We start from the raw sequence: 15,501 nt of genomic DNA, 5'->3' as shown, positions 1-15,501 counted from the left end.
CGCTTTCAAACTGTCTTCCCAAGGGACCAGACCATTCTGCATTCCTACCAGCAGTGAATGACAGCTCCTGTCACTCTTCACCAACATCTGGTGTTGTCAGTGTTAGGGATCTTGCCCTGCTGACAGTTGTGTAGTCGTACCTCGTTGCTGCGGGTTTTGTTTGTTTGTTTGTTTTGGCTTTTGAATGGCCATTCCTGCGGCATATGGAAGCTCCTGGTCCAGGGACTGAATCCGAGCCACAGGTGCAACCTACGCTGAGGCTATAGCAATGCCAGATCCTTTTACCTCTGCACAGGCTAGGGATCAAACCCGTGCCCCAACAGCAACCCAAGCCACTGCAGTCGGATTCTGTACCCACTGCACCACAGTGGGAGCTCATCAGTGTTTATTTGCAAGTCCCTGATGACACATGCATGTTTGCCATCTGTTTTCTATGCGATTTCGCTGGCAGACATTGCTTGCAACATAACAGAAATACCTGGAGAGATATGAGAGAGACGCTGTGTTTACAGGCACAAGATTTTGGTCCCCTTACCACTTGGAGCAGGTGGACCATCTGCCCAGAGCAGGGCAGGAATAAAGTCAGACCCCAGGCCCGAGAGGGGCTGCCACAACCCTCATGGAGCATGAGCAGCGCCCTGATCTTAAGAGGCTATGATGGTTTCTTGACAGTTGGGACAAGGACAAATAGCCCTAGGGAGTCAGCAAATACTGCAACAATTTGTATTAAGCTCTATCTGTAATCTTGAACTTCGCAGAACACACAGGTCTGTGAAACCCAAAAGAATATTCAAAATTACTGTGAGAAACCAGGTTTCTAGAGATAGGAAGCCACATCTCTCCTCGAATCTTATTAAAGGGCTGAAGATGCACATTCCCAGGTCTTGCAATTCAAACTGGACACGGCCCTGTGGGGCTCCTGGACACACCAGCCTTTCTGTGTCCCCCATTTCTTATTCTTAGGACATGGGCCTCGATCAGCCTCCTTGACTTTCTCTGAGTTCCCAGGGGCAGGTTCAGACAGGTGCTGATCAGGGAAGGGAAGGGAGGCAGAAACCAGGGAGGAGCCGTCTAGGACAGCTTAGAGTCCTTCCTTGTCCTTCTCCGTGGCTTTACTGCGCCCTAAACGCATCACCTGTGAGCTAAGGATGAGGCTCCCTGAGCCTAATGGCCTGTGGGTTGAAGATGAAGAGCACATGATGTTTTTCGGGAGCTTCCCTGGTTTGTTCTCATCTCTGATCACTAGACCCTTTTCTCCAGGACTGTTGTTCTCGGCAATAACCCAGCTGACCCCCACCAGAATCAGAGTGAGATCTCCTGACGCCCGCTTCAACGACTAAGATTCCCCTCAAAGAAAGAAGGAGGTGTATTTGCCCCAATCCTAATCCTTATCTGAAACCCCGTATTTCTCCTTTTTACCATAAAACTCCTCACAATTCTTTCTAATGGGGGGCTTAGTCCTTAGGGCATTAGCCCGCTGTGACCCTCCTTTGCCGAGCAAATCAATACAGCTATTTTTTTCTCCTTTACCCAAAACTCTGCCTCTGCGATTCAATTCAGCACCGGCAGACAGAGGCCGAATTTCAGCAACAAAATCACTGTAGTCTCCTATCAAGCCATTTAGAAAACTGATTCTAATGAGTTCTCTACTGTAGAAAGGTATTTACTATCAATACTACAGGCAGCTCTAAAAGTAATGCTTCTTGAAATGATTTTAAAATACTGATTTCCTAGTAAGACAACATTGTCAATCAAGGATACGTCAATAGAATACATTGTAAATAAATAAATAAAATTAACACGACATGGCAAATGAACTATACTTCAATAAAATAAATTAAAAATAATAATATACTGATTTCCTCATCATTTTGAAATCTGGAATTGATCATATCATGGCTATTAGGATGTACATTTTGTTGAAAAAAAAAAGTTTTATTCCTGGGAAGTGTAACTCAATTGCTTGTGCAAAAGTCAAAAGCTAACTTTCTTCTTTTTCCTTTTAGGGCCTCATCTTAAAAATCATCTCAGAAGTGTCTATTTGGATAATTAGAACTAGTCAATGTCAGAGTTACCTATTCCTAAAATACATCTTTTTTGGAGGGGGATTAAGGAATACAAAGAAGAACCAAAATATAAAAATAATTGGACAAACAATATTCAGATGAAATGTATTAGACGATTAATTATTCTTCCACTGTAGCTTATGCATAATATATTATGCTGTCCAAAGTTATTACATGTTCAAGACTCTCCCATTTTTCAATATTCAGAAAAATATAGCCGCCATAATGCAAGTCATATAAAAAAAAAAGTCACTGCTACTGGTATAAACTGTAAAGTGGACTATTTGCAAGATTTCCCTCCCCCCCCCCATCTTTTTAGGGCTGTACCAGCAGCATATGGAGGTTCCCCGGCTAGGAGTCGAATGGGAGCTGCAGCTGTCGGCCCACACCACAGCCACAGCAATGCCAGATTTGAGCCGCATCTGCAAGCTACACCACAGCTCATGGCAACACCGGATCCTTAACCCACTGAGTGAGGCCAGGGATCAAGCCCGTGTCCTCATGGATACACGTCGACTTCATTACTGCAAGATTTCCTTTAAAGGGGACGGTGGAGAACAGCAGAGACCATCTCCCCTCCTTCAAGCAGAAGGCACAGAGATCTCTGAAGCAAGGCCAGGTTCAGCGGTCAACACCAACACCGCCAAGGGCCAATGGCAGGGAAATTTTTCTCTAAGATCTGGTTTGGTGACAGCAACATAGTTCCAAATTCCTATTCATTTACTGAAAACACTGATGGCTGTGTGATGGGATTTCCAGGAGTCTCAAGTTGCAAGTTGGTTCTTGCATCATATGCTGGTTTGCGATCCGAAAAGAAGAGTTGCATTCATCTTGTAAACAGGTAGAAGCACAGAGCAAAATACCTCGGCGATGCATCGATGATAACAAGATTAAAGGGACTGATTTATTCTTGGAGAAAAATACCCAAAGTGGTCTGTAGACATTACGAATTGTAAAGGCGTGGGAGCTGGCACGGTGATAAACCTTCCCTAGTCCCACGATAACTGCGTGCGTTTGTCAATCTGTGTATTAAGCCGGTACGTGGATGACAGTGCTTTTGATTAGTAAGCATAGCGGGTGTCTTGGGGCCATCTGGAGTTTTATGGATAGACACAACTCAACTCAGCCAGGTGGTTTATGCTCCTCTGAATGCACACAGAGAAATCAGTAGCTGCTTCATATTACAAAAGTCAGCTTCCTGTTCAAGAGTCCAACTCCAGATGCTGCTCTTTTTCTTCACCATGTAGGTGATGCATTGGCTCAGAAACGGAGAGTTTCATGTCAGAAATATGTGGGGAGGGGTTTCCTGGTGGGTCAGAGGGTTATGGATCCAGTGTTGTCACTGCAGTGGCTTCAGTTGCAGGTGTGGCACAGGTTCAATCCCTGGCCGAGGAACCTCTGCAAGTGGGAGGTGCAGCCGTAAAAAAACAGCCAAAGAAAGAGCAAAAGAGGGAAGGAAGGAAAGAGGGAAGGAGGGAAGGAGGGAAGGAAGGAAGGAAGAAAGGGAGGGAGGGAGGGAGGGAGGGAAGGAAGGGAGGGAGGGAAGGAAGGAAGGAAGGAAGGAAGGAAGGAAGGAACGAAGGAACGAAGGAAGGAAGAAAGGAAGAAAGGGAGGTGTTGAAAGTATAATGAACTTAAGAAGGCTCAAAGCACTCTCATTTTGAGGGTGACAAGTGGCCTGCCTCTTTGGAAAGCAGGTGACAGGGGACTTAGCAATTACTTTCATTTTTATGTACATGGTGATTTTCTCCCAGGTAACAAGCCAGAATTTTCCAGGACTTCTTAAAATCTTTGCATCAGGTCATCCTTGGGTGATCCCATAAACACACTATTCCCGAAAGTGTATCCATGAAGCCTGGGGTATTCCCATTTTGAAAGGCATTCCGCAGTGACCAGATTAACTCCAAGTGGGCCCTGATCAGTGCCTCTGGTTGAGCATCTGCAGTAGAGGCATCAAAACATACTGATTCAGGGGTTCCCTGGTGGCCTAGAGGTTAAGGATCCAGCATTGTCACTGTTGTGGCGCAGGTTAGATGCCTGGCCCGGAAACTTCCACAGGCTGCAGGCACAGCACACACACACACACACACACACACACAAAACCAACAAACAGAAAACCGCATATAGATTCATGTGAGCCCAACCAGCTGTTTGATAAGCTCTCCCTACCTCCCTCCTTCTACCAGGCTGCTAGAATCAGGAGTCGATCCGCTCCAAATACTGAAAAGAGTTTACACTCCTTATCCAGAGGAAATGCCTGGTTTCCATGCTGCTTCACTTCGTGTCAGCATTTCAGCCTAAGCATCAGAGCTCGCTGACGGTGTCCTCGCCAAGCACACGATTCCTGACTGGGTACTCAAGCTTCTTTCCAATTCTGTGGCCAGTCAGTAATCCGCTCAAGGGTTTCTTCAGGGCTTTTACAGCCAGTATGTATTCCTTTCTTTGCTAAGTGCTGGGGGTGCAAACAGAAGTATGACGTGGTTTCTGCTCTCCAGTCCAGAACCAGAGAAAGACTTGCAGACAATGAATTCCAGGGCGGTAGGCCCAGGGTCATGATAAAGGGATGTGCAGAGAGCACTAAGAACACAGAGATGGGACACCCCGCTTGTCTCAGAAGAATCAGGAAAGAAACCTGAATGACGCTTTTGTTTGTTGACTTTCCTCAAACAATGTCTGGGGAAATCCGACGACCTTTCTTTTTCAAATCAGGTAATGGCAAGGGTAAAATTTTCCTGGACTCTCAATCCTAATCATAGGAATTACACTTTCCTTTTTTTTCTTTTTTTTTTTTTCTTTTCACTGCACCGAGGCATGTAGAAGGTCCCAGGCCAGGGATGGAACCCAAGCCACAGCAGTGACAATGCCACGTCGCCAACCACGAGGCCACCAGGAAACTCCCTATACTTTTTTTTTTTTTTTTTGAGTAACAGGAGCCCACGGTGTGCTGAGGAGCCATGTGGACCAGCCCAACACACTTCTACCATCAGTAGTGAGACTAATGCAATTCTGCAATCAAAGAAAAGCATCAGCATATTTTGCAAAGGGTTTTCCTGAACCTTGCAAAAGAAGGTCAAATCCGTCTCTTTCACCCACGATGTGTGGCAAATAAAACCGTGAGGACTGCAGTCTCCCGGACAACACTGCATCTTTGGGGTGTCATACATCCCCTGGATCCCCCGAGGCGGTGAAGCCATTAATGCGGGGGGACAGGAACGTCCACTGTCCTTTATTCCCCTCTGATGTCCTTCAATGGAAGTGTTTCATCTTCCGAGATGGGCACTTCTGATTGAGTCAGCGGAACGGTACGCCCAATGATGAGGAGAAATGCAAATGACTGTCACAGAAAACACGTGTCACAGCCACAGCATCCCATGGGTACTGAATACAGACTTCCTGTGTACCCCCAAAAGGCAGACGACTCGCTGAGAAGTGTCCTAATTCTTCAGGGGCATGTTTATGCTCAGTTACGCCGACCTCAATGCCAAAATCAGATTTGACACTGGCCGAGAAAGTCTCCACCGACGTTGGCAGCAGCGGCTGTCCAAGCAGTGACAGGTCAGATCTCTCGGTCGACGTCAAATGTTCTGTTGGGCAGAGGTCTCACAGACGTTGTCATCAGCGATGTCCTGTCCAGCAAGGGCCACACTGCCCTGCATGGTGTTCGGAGAATAAGTTCTGAAGGTTGATAAGCGGGTCATCTGTTTTCCGAATGTCATTTCCTCAATTGCAATGGCTGGCATTCCAGAGAAGGTGCCTGCAGCAACTGAAACAGTGCTGAAAGGTGGTTTGCATCCATGATTCAGGTGAGATGGGAGATCTCGGGATCGCAAAACTCAGGTGGGTTACGTGGCAACACAGTGGAGTTCTCTACTGAAGAGCTCTTGGAGTTCCCGTCGTGGCTCAGCCGTAATGAACCTGACTAGTATTCCTGAGGATGTGGGTTTGATCCCTGGCCTCGCTCAGTGGATTAAGGATCCGTGTTGCCATGTGATGAGGTGTAGGTCACAGATGTGGCTCGGATCCTGTGTTGCTATGGCTGCGGTGTAGGCCAGTAGCAACAGCTGCGAATCGACCCCTAACCTGGGAATTTCCATATGCTGCGGATGCGGCCCTAAAAAGACAAAAAACCCAAAGAAAAAGAAAAAGAAAAAAGGTCTTATGATCCTAGCAAAATGAAGAAATTCTCTCTTGAAGGAGGAGGCACATGTTCCACATGACTCCCAAGGGAACCCCTGAAAGCCCAAGGTGGACGCTCTATGCAGTTTCTTTCGGAAGGAAAAGAGCCTCCCAATGCCTCAGTTCCTCATCAGCAGAGGAAGGGAGAATTTATCATCCAGACCACGACACACGAGAGGGGAAGGGGGTGGGCTTATCAGCTGGGACCCTGGGCAGCAGAGGTTGGCTGTCACCGTCCTGGGCAAACCAATGAGCATCCCAGTTACCAGAAAGAAGCCGGTTGGTTTATTTGGTCATGTGTGCCTCCTGACTACACATCAGAATCACCTTGGAGCATACACACATGCATGCGTGCGCACACACACACACAAGCACATACACACACGCGCATGTGTATGTACACTTTACATGGACAAATGCACATGTGTTTTCATGTACATACACTGAGATGTCTACGCCCTCCTCCAGACCAGTGAAACAGGATCTCTGGAAATGGACTGACTCCTGGGCATCCACAATGTTGAAAAGCTCCCCCCAAAAGAAATAAACAGGTAGCTGCGTTGAGAACCACCGAACGGGATCATCTCCAGAGCCTTTCCAGCTCTCAAATTTCTGCGATCATAGTAATTCCTGAGAATGAATCTCCCAGCCCTGCTACAGTCAGACTTGCATAAAGGCATGGCACTCTCCTTTCCAGAACGCAGACTATTTCATACCAGTACGATAATAACCAACATTACCGATGAAGAGTTTACATTTCATAGAGCCCTTTCTCAACATCATCCTTTTTTTTTCTCACATTAACGCCATGACAAAGTCAGGTTGGTTCTTGTTATTCTTGACTTTCTACAGGTGAGCAAATGGAGGCCTAACAATAATTAAATACATAGGTACGAGGCACATTATGCAATAAGCACGTGGAATAATCAAACCCACATCTAGATTTGAAATGGTAGCGAACAGCAACAGGTGCTTGGGGAATCCTAGCACATGGGTCTGAAATTCCACTTCTTTCATGTATCAGTCTATTTAACCTCTGCATATATTATCTCTGAAATGAAAATAATACCAATACTTGCTCTGTAGTGTTCTTGTAAGTAGTGCATAAGATTTTATACGGCAGACCTTATCACTGTGTCCATGAAGCATTAGCTATGATTATTATTCCTATTAATACTATTGCTACGTCTCTTCCTCTCCCCCTCCTGCTGTAATTACCACCACCCCTACTACTAGAACTGAAAACAAGAACCCCTGCTTTAGGCAGAGTTAAATGGCCCTTCAAACAGACAAGCTTTATCACAGCAAAACCCCCTGAGCTCCTTGCCGACCTCCTTCTGCACACTCCCCCGAAAAATCAGAAGGAAAGGAGAATAATCTCCCCGTAAGAGATGCTACGAACTCAGATGGTCCAGCCGTGTACCAGTGCTGAACTCTGGCCATCTGTGGTATCCATGGCAAACAGCCTCTAGATGGATGCTCAGCTGGATTTAGGAACCAAGTTGGAGATGGGCTGCAGAGTTGGAGATGGGCTACTCGCAGCCACCTCTGAGGAAGAGCCTATGTATCAGGTATGAGGAGGACACCTAGCGGGCAGCCCCCTGGGATGGGCTCCCAGGTTGAAAGGGAGCCCCCCTCCCCTTGTCGGGAAGCTCCAGCCAGCAGTGGAGTATGGTCATCATAGGAGTGTCTGGCCATTTCTGCCCACCACATGGATCCGCCATGGCCATCTCTGCACTGGAGCTGGCCATGGACCAGCAAGGCGATCCGTGGCTCTCTCTACCCACCCCTCTTCTGTTCCCCCTTCACGGAATCAGATGACACTGTGGAATGAAGACTTCCTGGTGACAAACAACACAATGCACTCCCCACACGTGTCAAACAACCCTGACAAGCACAGTGGGGTTGCACCCTACTCAAATGAGAAACAGTGAAAACGATACAAAACGTTCTGTTCCAAAATTCTATTATTCCACAATTTTCCAAGAGTTTATCTGCAAAGTTCTACGGAGTTATAAAATACGTCTGATTTCTCTCTCTTTCTGATGAAGTGCCTACAACATGAGGCTTAGAAAAAAGTGATTATGGATCATGTTCTATTCCTGTCATCTTTGTTTTGCAAATTAAATTTGTTATGCCTCATTAGCTCAACGATATGAATATTTTAATAATGCTAGATCTATAAATTGCAAGAAAAATGAATTAGAATTTTAAAATGTATTTGGTTCCAAGGAATTGAATTTCTTCAGGATATATTTTTCATCTAGAGAGAAGAGCTAGCCAAATTACTGCATTTCCACTTTAACCATTTAATTTCATCCTCATTTTAGTAATTCACATCTTCAACATATTGAAAACACTAAAAACAATCACAAGCTAAATAGCAAACTATTTTAAAATACTAAAATACTTAAAAAGTTGGATCTACTAATCTAAATGTTCTTAATATTAATTTTTTTCTTTTTTCTTTTTATAGTTACACCTGCAGCACATGGAAGTTCCTGAGCCAGGGGTCAAATGAGCACTGCAACTATGGCCTACACCACAGCTATGGCAAAACCAGATCCAAGCCACATCTGCAACCTATGCCACAGCTGTGGCAACACCAGATCCTTAACCCACTGAGTATGGCCAGGGATCAAATTCTCATCCTCACAGAGACAACGTCTAGTCCTTAACCCACTGAGCCACAACAGAAACTCCTAATATTAATATTATCATGGTTGGAGTTCCCCTCGTGGCTCAGTAGTTTAACAAAACTGACTAGGATCCATAAGGATGCGGGTTCGATCCCTGGCCTCACTCAGTGGGTTAAGGATCTGGCATTGCCATGAGCTGTGGATCTGGCGTTGCTGTGGCTGTGGTATAGGCCAGCAGCTATAGCTCTGATTCCACACCCTAGCCTGGAAACCTCCGTATGCTGCTCAAAAGCAAAAAAAAAAAAAAAAAAAAAAAAATATATATATATATATATATATATAAAAAATCATGGTTAAGGATGATAACAATAAAATAGTTATTATGTGATAAAAGGCATTCTATACTCAGCATGGATTAACTCATTTGGCTTCAGAAACATTTTAAATTTTAAGCATAATCACTATTCTTTTGTACACACTGACAAGTATTTTATAGATTATTTGATCTGGTAAATTACACGTTTTAATGTTAATACTGTGACAGTTTAGGATAACAACAATGCACTAGTCAAAGAGTTCTTGTAATGCAACAAACAGAATTTTAGGCTCCTTACATGTATTAACTCAGCCTCATGCATATTCTATCATTTAGGTGTAATCACTGTCCACAATGTATAAATTAAGGAACAGAGAAGTAATGAAACCTTCCCAAGGACACACAGCTATAAGTGATCGACCCTGGATTTGAACCAGCCAGTCTGCATAAACCAGAAAAAACAAATGCTGACTTACCTGAAGCCATGTCACTTCAACTTCCAGTCCATGAGTGTGTGCATGCATGTACATATATCAATACATATGCACACAGGGCAACGTTACATCAAACTGATTTGACCGAAAGAAAGGCATCTAAATTTTAAAATGCAAATACACACAGTGCTTGGCAAAGTACTCACCCGGAATATGCGAGGGAGGCATATTGCTTAGTGCTTAGTGCATCTGGGCAGCCGGCTTCTTGGTCAGAGGAACCTCACCTTGCTGAAGACCTCCTGGAAGAGACAGAATGAATGAGCAAGCTCCACGGGGAAAAGCCGGCTCAGCACGCACACCTGTCTGCTTCTAGGCCAGAACTCAAATTTTCCAGTTGTGCATCAATCCCCGTCAGACCTCTTGCCATCCATCGGCAGTGAACATTCATTGAGCGCCTAGTGCATGCCATCCTTCTGTACCATCCCGCAACCCTTCAAAGGTAGGTATGATTCGGACACACCGAGACTCACCTAGCAGCTACGCACAGAAAAAGAACTCAATTTACAAATAGCTACCAGGTGCTCCTCTATGGGACAGTCAATCAAATACCCTAAACTCTGGAAGAGGATCCCCCAAAAAGGAGCTCCCGGCTTTTTGGGGACGGTGATACAATCCTGCTTAACGTACTTTTCTTCCCAGTGTTATTAAGATACAACTGACACATAGTGCGACGTTTAAGATGAAAAACATAATGATGCGATGTATATATATCGTGAAATGATGCCCACAATATGGTTAGCGACCATCCATCGTCTCATCTACATGTATACAACGTTAAAGAAATAGAAAAAAGAATACATTTCCTTGTGATGAGAATGCTTCAGATGTGCTTCCTTAACAACTCCCACGTGTAACACACAGCAGCGTTCAGTAGCTTTGTCATGTGGCACACTGCGTCTCTAGGACCTATTTATCGTGTAACTGGACGGGTGAACCTTTGCACGGCCTTCATCCATGCCTCCCCCAGCCCCACCCCCACTCCCACATCACAAATCTCATCTCCTTTTCTGTGAGTTTGTTCTTGAAGTAAAACGGACCTTCAGAACGAGTTACTTCCTGGTACCCAAGCCAAGGATTCACTACTTCTCTACATTTCAAATGCTCACCATGGAGTTCCCGTCGTGGCTCAGTGGTTCACGAATTTGACTAGAAACCATAAGGTTGCAGGTTTGATCCCTGGCCTTGCTCAGTGGGTTAAGGATCCCATGTTGCGGTGAGATGTGTAGGTTGCAGACGCTGAGGCTCGGATCCCGCGTTGCTGTGGCTCTGGGATAGGCTGGCGTCTACAGCTCCGATTAGACCCCTAGCCTGGAAACCTCCATATGCCTTGGGAGCGGCCCAAGAAATGGCAAAAAAAAAAATCAAATGCTCACCATGATAAACCGAGATACCACTGACATCGTACAGAGCTATCGCATCCTTATAATTACTATCTGATTTGTGCAATTTTAAATGCTTTACCCATCCTCGGATAGCCCACTGTGCAGGATTCAGCTCAGCAGTCATGCTGCTCTTACCCTGGGACTGATTGGGTGGGGCAGGCTCTTGTATCACCGGTACCACCTTCATAGAAGGCTTACACAGCTATGTTTCTCTCTCATTAAACAGTGGCCCACCTTCTCATTCATTAGCATATCCAAGGGCCTGTGAAAACGCAACAGGCGCGTAGCGTATCCCCACTTGATACTGCTGAGTAAAGACACTTACAGATTACGGAGACCGTTAATAAGCTCTTAACATGCCGGTATTGAACTGGGGGTTCCCGTGGTGGTGCAGCGGAAACAAATCCAACTAGCAGCCATGAGGACGTGGGTCCAATCCCTGACCTCGCTCAATGGGTTGAGATCCGGCGTTGTCAGTGCTGTGAGCTGTGGTGTAGGTCGCAGACACGTCTCGAGTCTCTGTGGCTGGGGTCAAGGCCGGCGACTACAGCTCCGATTCGACCCCTGGACTGGGAACTTCCAGGTGCCACGGGTGCGGCCCTGAAGAGCAAAAAAATAAAACCATGACCGTGTTGAATAAAACACTTCCGTTAAAGTATGAGTTCTGATGAGTATGTTAAGAAAATCTGCCATATTCCTTTACCGATGGCCTTGCTCTTCGTGGATTTAATACGTGCAGCACGGACACCCACGGCATGTCGTAATTTATCAATTTATTACGACACAAATTCAGACGGCATGGTTGTTAAAGCTGGCGGGAAGCTGTCATCTAGGTGGTGAAAAAGCCTAGGAAATAATTACATATCAATATCTAATATAACCTTTGTTCTAATGATCTCATTCGCAAACAGAAATTATGTGTTAAAATGATGTTCAGAAGTCTACGCTGTTGATAAGACGTATGAAAACAAGATATGCAAAAAGGAGTCTTGTTTACATTTAATGTTACGTCACTGACTGTATAATCAATTAAGTCATCGGCAGGCCGTTATTTGGTTAGGTTATATGACATTGATGGCTTTTTAGACAATGCTTTATACTACGTTTGAGACGGAAATCTGTAGAAAGTAAATTATACATTATATGGGAGGGGGCTGATATCATACATATTAATTTTACATGGGTAGTCCCTATTTTGTTTCTCTAAAATGTATTCTCTAACTTTTTCTATGAAGAATGTGTTTCCTCTGAACTAAGAAAACATTTTATGTCTTAAAAAATTACTGTAGGAGTTCCCATCATGGCTCAGTGGTTAATGAATCCGACTAGGAACCATGAGGTGGCGGGTTCAATCCGTGGCCCTGCTCAGTGGGTTAAGGATCTGGCATTGCCGTGAACTGTGGTGTAGGTCACAGACGCAGCTTGGATCCCGCATTGCTGCGGCTCTGATGTAGGCTGGCAGCTACAGCTCCGATTCAACCCCTAGCCTGGGAACCTCCATATGCCACGGGAGCGGCCCAAGAAAATGGCAAAAAAACAAACAAACAAAACAAAACAAACAAAACAAAACAAAACAAAAAAACCAAAAAAAAAAAATTACTGTAGGACTAGAAAAACCTCATACTTCTTTTGCGAAATAATTATTCCCCCTAGACTGTGTGTGTGTGTAATACACACAGTTTAAAAGCTGCTTTTCAGACCTGGAAAGTGCATCAGCAATAGTTGTAAGTATAAGAGCTAATTAACAGACAACTATACTAGTTAATAAAGAAATTATCTTATGCTAATTTTAGTCTTTTTAGGGCTGCACCTATGGCACATTGAGGTTCCCAGGCTAGGGGCTGAATCGGAGCTACAGCTGCAGGCCACAGCCACAGCCACAGCCACGTGGGATCCGAGCCATGTCTGTATCTTACACCACAGCTCAAGGCAACGTTGGATCTTTAACCCACTGAGCAAGGCCAGGAATCAAATCCACATCCTCATGGATACTAATCAGGTTCATTAACCACTGAGCCACGATGGGAACTCCTGATGCTTATTTTTCAAATGTAGTTTTCTTCTCCTAAAAAAAAAAAAAACTCATAAAGCAGACTCCATAAATCAATGGCTATGTGGAACACCAATGAACATTTTAGATAAGAATATACACAGAAACAGTCTGAACAAGTACCGACACTCCAGCCACTTGAATTTCACTCAGGACAGGACCTGATTCATCCACCTGTGAAATCCTAAGTCCTCTAGAGTCAAGGCGCAGAAGGCAAGGGATGAAAGGGACAAAAACGATCATATTAATCTCTGTTGTCCTCTTCGCGATCTTTAAACATTTGACTGGATGTGGAGATCCAGTCACGACTCAGGGAGGCCATAGAGACTGGCCCTTCGGAGGCAGCATGTGTAGACTCAAGCGGGTGACAGTGGTCTGGCCTGGACAGTCCGCCTTCGGTCTGGAGGCGATGTGGGGAGTGGTTAGATGAAGGCAGTGGGCGGTCTGCTGGCTTCTAAGAGGACTAAACACACAATCAACCGAGACCTCCCCAGCTCTCCCAACTCTGGGAAATGGGGCTTCATTTACATCCTTGCGGGTCTTGCAGTGTCCTGCTCTGATCAGCCAGCAAGACAACCTCTGGGTATCCAGAAGAGTATTTCTGAGCAGGGCACACATGATGGGCCCCCGGCTCAGAAGGACCCCACACGTGGTTTCACGTTCTGCTGTCACCGCCCTGAAATCTGTAACAGTTTTATCCTTGCACTTGAGTTTTACAAGTGAAGTCCAAAGGCACAGTAAGGTGCACACACAAAGGAACAAATCGGTTGCATGCAAGGTGCATTTCTGCTTTTCCTTGCTGCCACTGTCATGCATAGAGTCTGCGAGGCCCCCAAGCAGGAAGAGAATTACAGCAGATGTGCACAAAGTAAGCACACCACATCCAGGACTGAGTCAGCAGGAACACCACCAGCGTCAAGAGGACACGTGATCCCATCCCTAGAACGTCCTACCAACACAGAAAGAAGGCAAGAGAATACTGAGGACACAGTGACCGAGAGAGAACCCTATGATGCCCTTTCTTCCTCGCATCACCTGCCCGTATTAGCCATGTGACCTGGAGCGACGCCACAGGAGAAAAGCAAAAGATGGAATAACCGCTCATTCTCTTCCTTTCCAGGGGCCAAATTGAGACCTCCTCCAAGAATAGTGGTCCTCGGCCCTGGCGACAGCATAAGATCCACCTGGGAGCTGTCTGTTTCTTCCTGATGGTAAGTCTGACGTCCAGGCTCCAGAATCTAGGGTATTGTAGCTGGATCTGGGGAAACGGGCGTGGCCTGTATTGTCTATAAGCCCCCTGCCACATATAGACACAAGCAATGGCAGAATGGAGCATGCTGACTTTCTACTTCAGTGGCCCTCCTTCCTGCTCCATCTGCCGGTGGGAGGATGGGTTCCCCCACTTCTCTGAGGCAGAGACTTGCCCTCAACTATATCCTGAGTCCCTCCATCCATATGAGCAGTCGTCCTGCCATCTTGCCACGTGACACGGAGGCCACAGGCCTAGAGGCTGCACCACAGCAGAATGACATTCTCCCTTGTGTGAACAGGGAAGGAAGGAGACCCCAAGTCTGAGTCTCGAGAACTCCCACGTTGAATGGTTCGCTGCAGGACATGCCTCTAAAGATCCTGCGATGGTGCAGCTGGACAGCATCATGACTGGCTTCACTTACCAAGGTCTCTGCGACAATGTCCTCTGAAAACACCCTGTGCGCGTGGACACCTGCTTCTGAACGTCTGACCCTAGGGGAGGCAGCTCAGAAAAGCCATCAGGAAAGGAACCCTGGCTCTGCCGATGAGTAAGTGCGTGATCTCCAGAAGTTACCGCACTTCTTTCTACCTCGCTCACCATCCTGGCCTGGTGAGGGTCCCTGGGGGTACCACCTCACAGGGTCCTTAGCAACGTGACATGCATGGACAGGTGCAAGGTCACACAAGACGCAAAGAGTAAGGAGCACGTGTGTGTGTTCCATACACAAAAATGAATACGAATGTGGCATCACGTCCCCTCCAAGCACTGAGAGAAAGCAAATAAAAAGTCCACCTGGGACATTGTGCTCTGTGAGGTATCAGGTGGCACGTCATCCTAGCATAGAAAGCACAAAAAAAAAAAAAAAGAGGCATGAGTCAAATGTCAAGAAAAATGTATACATAATAAAAGTAGCTGTGATTTCAACAACGATGCGTCAACATCGGAGGGAAATCTACCTCCCGTGGGTGTTAAGGGTAAGACAAGTGGGGTCAGGGAGATGAAGAGCTCAGCCACAAGGAGCCCAGTCGCTCAACATGAAGCAAAAATGTGTGGTTTCTTTTCTAACAGAGGGAAGATAACCCTTACATGTGTCTGTGTTCATGGAAGGGTGAAGTTAAGCTCACTT

General features: G+C 45.8%; 1 long non-coding RNA gene across 5 annotated transcripts in view; it reads right to left on the bottom strand.

Moving 5' to 3' along the window:
• The window catches only part of LOC102165752, a 334,775-nt gene that overhangs the window by 310,166 nt on the left and 9,108 nt on the right, over positions 1-15,501 (bottom strand). For all 5 annotated transcript variants that reach the window (XR_002340940.1, XR_002340939.1, XR_001302519.2 and 2 more), the window contains exon 2: positions 9,838-9,930. This is a non-coding gene — a long non-coding RNA (uncharacterized LOC102165752). The remainder of the gene's footprint in view (positions 1-9,837; positions 9,931-15,501) is intronic.

Source organism: Sus scrofa, chromosome Y (assembly GCF_000003025.6).
Source record: "Sus scrofa isolate TJ Tabasco breed Duroc chromosome Y, Sscrofa11.1, whole genome shotgun sequence".
Lineage (NCBI taxonomy): Eukaryota > Metazoa > Chordata > Mammalia > Artiodactyla > Suidae > Sus > Sus scrofa.
The sequence above is the reverse complement of the archived record's forward strand: the minus strand, read 5'-3'. Positions and strand labels throughout refer to the sequence as shown.